This window comes from Hylobates moloch, unplaced genomic scaffold, assembly GCF_009828535.3.
Source record: "Hylobates moloch isolate HMO894 unplaced genomic scaffold, HMol_V3 SCAFFOLD_5, whole genome shotgun sequence".
NCBI classification, from domain to species: Eukaryota; Metazoa; Chordata; class Mammalia; order Primates; family Hylobatidae; genus Hylobates; species Hylobates moloch.
This window is the reverse complement of record NW_026652280.1, coordinates 133552182-133559398: the sequence shown is the minus strand read 5'-3', so window position 1 is coordinate 133559398 and position 7217 is coordinate 133552182. Positions and strand designations below refer to the sequence as shown.

General features: G+C 43.1%; 1 non-coding gene across 1 annotated transcript; it reads left to right on the top strand.

The window, feature by feature from the left end:
• Positions 1-5472: 5472 nt before the first annotated feature.
• Positions 5473-5574, top strand: LOC116469976 (U6 spliceosomal RNA). Its single transcript, XR_004248424.1, has one exon. It is a non-coding gene; the product is annotated as a U6 spliceosomal RNA (small nuclear RNA).
• Positions 5575-7217: the final 1643 nt, after the last annotated feature.

Below are 7217 nucleotides of genomic sequence, written 5' to 3'. Positions count from 1 at the left end.
GCACCATTCTGCTCTATGCTTCTGTGAGTTTGACTGTTTTGGATTCCTGACATAAGTGGGTCTCACTCCAGTCTTCATACTGCCTCCCACTCCCCCAGTGGGCATGTGACCCAAGTCTGATCAGTCTAGGCTCCCATTCCCTGGTGCATTTCTTCTCTTCCATCAGAGAAGACATTGAAACCCTCGTACTTTATTATGCATATATATATATATATTTTTTTGTGTGTGTGTGTGTGTGTGTGACGGAGTCTCGCTCTGTCACCCAGGCTGGAGTGCAGTGGCGCAATCTCGGCTCACTGCAAGCTCCGCCTCCCGGGTTCACGCCATTCTCCTGCCTCAGCCTCTCCGGGTAGCTGGGACTACAGGCGCCCGCCACCACGCCCGGCTAATTTTTTTTGTATTTTTAGTAGAGAGGGGGTTTCACTGTGGTCTTGATGTCCTGACCTCGTGATCCGCCCGCCTCGGCCTCCCAAAGTGCTGGGATTACAAGCGTGAGCCACCGTGCCCCGCCTATTATGCATATTCTTAGAGACTGTCACCCTGAGAGAAAGTAGACAAACCCTTAAATTAAGCAATACATAAGTAAGGAGTTCCTAAATGCTTCAAATTCATGTATTTATTCAAATTTATTGAGCACTTTCCACGCTACCTACCTATTGTTCTCAGAACTGGGGAAGTTTATGACAATGAACAAAGCAGACAATAATCCCTGCCCTGAACAGTTCCACAGCTGTCAATATCAGCCATGTGATTACTAAAATTCTGAGTGCTGAAAGGGGGTGCAGAGCACTTACTGGATCCATCAAAGACTTTGTGATCAAACAAGTTTTACCACAGATTTTGCAGATTCTAAGACTAATCTACTTAACAAAGCATATTAAAAATGCAAGCTATTAATAGAAAGAGACATTAAAATTCTATTTTTTCAAAGAGCTCAATCACTCTGCTGGTTAGAGATAATATGTAATCAGTTCTGAATCTAAAATGACTCTGGAAAGTCAAGAGAAGCCACAAGGTCGTGCTCACATCTTTCCTCTCCAGAGAGTTTCAGAACATCAGCACTGTATTAAAAATAAAATGGTTAAAAAAAAAAAGAGAGAAAGAGAGAGAAATTCAAGACCTAGGAACTGAAAGTGCAAGAATATGAGTTTGGTATTGCAGAGAAAAAAAGGTTAAGCTTTTTGATCAGTTTAATACAGTAAAAGCCTTCTTAGCAGTGATTTATTTCTATTTTTGTGATTACTTTTATTTTTATATTATTTTATTTAGTGAGGAATAATTAAGAAAATAAGTAAGAGAATAAAGAAAAAATTAATCTGTTACATTCCTACCACTCAAAATTAAATCCTGTTAATATTTTGGCATATTTGCTTCCAAGTCCTTTTTGATGTTCCTACTATTTTTAAAAACATTGCTGTCTGTCTTACTGCATCTCTCCATCTTTTTGTCTCTGTCTCTGTCTCTCTCTCTCTCTGCCTATGTATATACATATATGTGCACACACATATATACTTCTTTAAAAAATATTGGAACATTAAGTTAATGCTAAAGTCTCTTTCAAATGTTATCCCTCTTGGTTCCCAGAAGTAACCATTATTTTAATTTTTTTTTTTTTTTTGATACAGGGTCTTGCTCTCTTACCCAGGCTGGAGTGTAGAGGCACAATCATGGCTCATCGCAGCCTCCACCTCCTGAGCTCAAGTGATCCTCCTGCCTCAGCCTCCCAAGTAGCTGGAACTACAGATGTGCACCATCATGCCCAGTGAATTAATTAATTAATTAATTTATTTATTTATTGAGACTGAGTCTTACTCTGGTGCTCAGGCTGGAGTGCAGTGGCACAATCTCGGCTCACTGCAACCTCCACCTCCCAGGTTCAAGTGATTCTCTGCCTCAGCCTCTCAAGTAGATGGGACTACAGGCACACGCCACCACGCCTGGCTAATTTTTGTATTTTCAGTAGAGACGGGGTTTTACCATGTCAGCCAAACTGGTCTCAGACTCCTGACCTCAAGTGATCCACCTACCTTGGCCTTCCGAAGTGCTAGGATTATAGACGTGAGCCACCGCACCCAGCCCCCAGTGAATTTATTACTTTAAACTTGATAAGTATCATTCTATTCCATTTGCTATACTTTTATATATATATATGCAAATAAAAGGGATCTTTTGCTACTTGCCTAATGCCAATCTGGGATCACGGTGGGGTGGTTGCAGGATCTGCATGCCCAGATGGACATCTGAATTATAGTTTAGGCTAAGCTGAGAGACTCACCAAAAAGTACATGCATACAACCATTTTTCTGGAAGCAAATTGTTCCTATTCCATAAGATAAAATTAAATGCATTATTATGTCACAAAGAGCATCACGATTTCCCAATATTTTATCCTGAATAAGTATGAAGGCCACTGCTCTGTCAGAGGGGTTGAGAAAAATATTAAGCGAGAAACCCATAGATATCAGGTAATGATCAATGTGTTAAAAATGGAATCAGGCCGGGTGCAGTGGCTCACGCCTGTAGTCCCAGCACTTTGGGAGGCCGAGGTGGGCGGATCACGAGGTCAGGAGTTCGAGACCAGCCTAACCAACATGATGAAACCCTGTCTCTACTAAAAATACAAAAATTAGCTGGGCGTGGTGGCACATGCCTGTGGTCACAGCTGCTCAGGAGGCTGAGGAAGGAAATACTTGAACTCGGGAGATGGAGGTTGCAGTGAGCCGAGATTGCACCACTGCACTCCAGCTTGAGTGACAGAGCAAGGCTCCGTTTAAAACAAAAACAAAAACAAAAAACAAACAAAAAACACCTCTCTCTCAGCCTTTTGCCCCTCTGGGCCCCCAGGGCACTCACACTGCCCAAGGTCATGCCAACCCACCCAGGCATTTCTGGTGGGCACCTGTTGTGTGCCAGCCCAGAACTACTCCCTTCTTCGGGTAATGGAACCCCTTTTCTTCTGATGCATGTTCTTCTCCCCATTACAAACATGTGGTTCAAAAGGAGACGCCACGATATTACAAACCCTGCCCTTTGGTCACATTCATGAATCTTTGGGTGGGAACATGACTAAAACTGGGCCAATCAGAATACTTTGTGCACTGATCACAGAGCCTTCCACAGCCTGGTCAAGGCTAGGTCAAACCACAAGCCAAGTTAAGCAGCATCCATCCCCAGGATTTTTTCACTTGGAGTTTAAGGAAAGAAATTCAGTATCTGTCTAGGAACAACGTTGTGGGCACCGAGGCAGGGGAACTGTTGAGAGTCCTGTTCCTTGCTGTGAAGGAAGCTGTGCTGAGAGAATGGAGCCTCATGCTGAGAGAAGCTGAGAGATAAGGAAGACAGTTAGTGGTATTGGAGCTCCTGCTTCCGGATATCCTGGACTTCTAACTATATCCCCTCTGCAATTATGAAAGGCTGCCAAAAAACTTCCCCCTTTGCCTAATCTAATTGTGCTCAATTTCTTTCATGGTAATACGAATCCTAATATAAATGTCTTCCTCCACATTGACCTAAGTTCTAAAATTGCTCTCCCGCTCCCCTGCTTCCTAAATAAAATTATTCCTCAAGTTCATAGTCCAAACTAATCTGATTGGCTGCTTGAAGCAATTCACCCTGAGGTATGGACAATTCAGAAGCTTCCTTGTGTTGATAATGGGGTAGACTACACACGGGTGGGGGCAGGGGTATATGGGAAACCTCTGTAATGTCTAAATTTTGCTGTGAATTTAAAACTGCTGTTTAAAAAAATCTTAAAATCTTCCCTGGAGCCTTGGCCTTAAGATTGAACCACTTTATGACCAAGCAATTCTACTTCTGGGTATATAACCAAGAGAATTGAAAAAGTGTATATCCACACCAAAATTTGTACATAAGTGCTCGCTTTAGCAGCACATATACTGTTAGGATGGTGCAAAAGTAATTGCTGCTTCAGACCGTACATTTTAAATCATTATAACTAAGCTCAAACACATCTTTATTCATCAAAATAAGAACCATTACAATCAACATATTTTTGTCAACGAGAAATATGTTTGTTTATTCCTGTAGCATAAAAATCCATGCTTCGGGATTCGACGAACTCTTGTAAAGCATTTTCTGCATCCTGCTGATTGTGGAAGCATTTTCCCTGAAAAAAAGTTGTTGAGACGCTTGAAGAAGTGGCAGTCAGTTGGCAAGATATCAGGTGAATATGGCAGGTGAGGCAAAACTTCGTAGCTGAATTTGTTCAACTTTTGAAGCATTAGTTGTGCGCCGTGAAGTCGCACGAAGTGAGGCTGTCATGGAGAACAGCTGGGCCCTTTCTGTTGACCAATGCCGGCTGCAGGTATTGCAGTTTTCGGTGCATCTCGTGGATTTGCTGAGCATAATTCTTAGATGTAATGGTTTCCTCGGGATTCAGAAAGCTGTAGTGGATCAGACCGGCCGCAGACCACAAACAGTGACCATGACCTTTTTCTGGTGCAAGTTTGGCTTTGGGAAGTGCTTTGGAGCTTCTTCTTTTTTTTTTTTCTTGAGAAGGAATCTCGCTCGGCTGCCCAGGCTGGAGTGCAGTGGCACCATCTCGGCTCACTGCAAGCTCCACCTCCCAGGTTGACGCCATTCTCCTGCCTCAGCCTCCCGAGTAGCTGGGACTACAGGCGCCCGCCACCACACCCGGCTAATTTTTTGTATTTTTAGTAGAGACGGGGTTTCACCGTGTTAGCCAGGATGGTCTCGATCTCCTGACCTCGTGATCCACCTGCCTCGGCCTCCCAAAGTGCTGGGATTACAGGCGTAAGCCACCGTGCCGGGCCTGGAGCTTCTTCTTCGTCTAACCAATGAGCTGGTCATTGCTGCTTGTGGTATACAATCATCGCATGTCATAATCCGATCTAGAAATGGTTCGTTGTTGTTGCTTAGAATAAGAGAAGAGGACATTTTAAAAGAATGATTTTTCTGATTTTCGCTCAGCTCATGAGACACCCACTTATGGAGCTTTTTCAGTTTTCCAATTTGCTTCAAATGCTGAACGACCATAGAATGGTTGACGTTGAGTTCTTTGGCAACTTCTCATATAGTTGTAAGAGGATCAGCTTCGATGATTGCTCTCAATTGGTCGCCGTCAACTTCCGATGGCCGGCCACTACGCTTCTCATCTTCAAGGCTCTCATCTCCTTTGCAAAACTTCTTGAGCCATTACTGCCCTGTACGTTCGCTCATTAGCAGTTACTGGGCCAAACGCGTTGTTGATGTTCCAAGTTGTCTCCCCTGCTTTACGACCCATTTTGAACTCAAATAAGAAAATTGAGCGAATTTTCTTTTTGTCTAACTTCATTTCCATAGTCTAAAATAAATATAAAATAAACAGCAATAAGTCATTAGCAAAAGACAAAAGCGAGAAATGTGCATTAAAATGATGTATAACATAACCACGCTTATTTAAGAAAGTATTCCAATATCAAACAGCAAATTTCAACAATGCAAAAACCTCAATTACATTTGCACCAACCTAATAAAACTGGTACAATACAGAGAAGATTAGCATGGCCCCTGCACAAGAATGACATGCATATTCAGAAAGCATTTCATATTTTTCCATTAAAACTTCTTTCACCTTGGCTGGACGTGGTGGTTCACGCCTGTGATCTCAGCACTTTGGGAGGCCGAGGCGGGTGGATCACGAGGTCAGAAGATCGAGACCATCCTGGCTAACATGGTGAAACCCCGTCTCTACTAAAAATACAAAAAAATTAGCCGGGCATGGTGGTGGGCGCCTGTAGTCCCAGCTACTCGGGAGGCTGAGGCAGGAGAATGGCGTGAACCCGGGAGGCGGAGCTTGCAGTGAGCCAAGATCGCGCCACTGCACTCCAGCCTGAGCGACAGAGTGAGACTCCGTCTCAAGAAAACAAAACAAAACAAAAAAGTCTTCTTTCACCTCAAAAAAAACTATACACAAATAATAATAGCAGCATTGTTCATAAGAGCCAAAAAGTGGAAACAACCCAAATGTCCGTCAACAGATGAATGCATTTAAAAATATGGTTACTTATACAATACGATGTTATTCGGCCATAAAAAGGAGTAAAGTATTGACACATGCTACAACACAGAAGAACCTTGAAAACATCATGCTTATTGAAAGAAGCCAGTCACAGAAGACCATGTTTTGTATGGTTACATTTAGATGAAATGTTCAGAATCGGCAAATCCATAAAGACCTAAAGTAGATTAGGGGATGGGGGAGGGGATATATAGAGAGGGACTGTGTTTTGTTTGTTTGTTTGTTTGTTTGTTTTTTGAGACAGAGTCTTGTTCTGTTGCCCAGGCTGGAGTGCAGTGGCGTGATCTCTGCTCACTGCAACCTCCACCTCCCAGGCTCAAGCAATTCTCCTCCTCAGCCTCCCCAGTAGCTGAGACTACAGGCGTGTGTCACCACGCCCAGCTAATTTTTATATTTTTAGTAAAGACAGGGTTTCACCATGTTGGCCAGGCTGGTCTGGACCTCCCAACCTTAAGTGATCTGCCTGCCTCGGCCTCTCAAATTGCTGAGATTACAGGCATGAGCCATGGCGCCCGGCTGGGTACAGAATTTCTTTTGGGGGTAATAGTGTTCTGGAATTAGATAGTAATGGCTGAACAACCTTGTGAATATATTTAAAAACCACTGAACCTTACATTTTTAAATGGTGAATTTTATGGTTTGTAAACCGTATGTAAATTTTTTAAAAAAGGAAAAAAGATTGAGCGATTTGTTGACTCTCTTGGTAGGATGTAAGGGGGAGATATTTTTGAGCAGGGGTAGCCCCCATTGCTCCTTCTCTGCTCAGTGCTCATGCCCTTCAGCAAAGCAGAACAAGAGAAGCAGGATTTGGACAAGGGCCCTGACACTTGCATCAGACCCAGGGGTTTCCAAGCACTTACTATCAAGAGCTAGAATGAAATAGGCCCCATCTTTTTCAATGACAGGTAAAAGGTTAATGGGTATATTTTTCTCAATGTTAAGATTTTCACCCATAGTATATCTTAAAATGTTGGCGCTACTTCTACTTGTCTGTTGGGGAGTATTAATGCAATGCTTACCACACCCAGAGAGAAATGAGTCTCAAGAGAGAGCACTAGAAGGCAGACTTATTTGGCAAACCTCAGTTTTGTTTTTTAGAGACAGGGTCTCCCTGCTCTGTCACCCAGGCTGGAGTGCAGTGGCACCATCACAGCTCACTGCAGCCTCAAACTTTTGG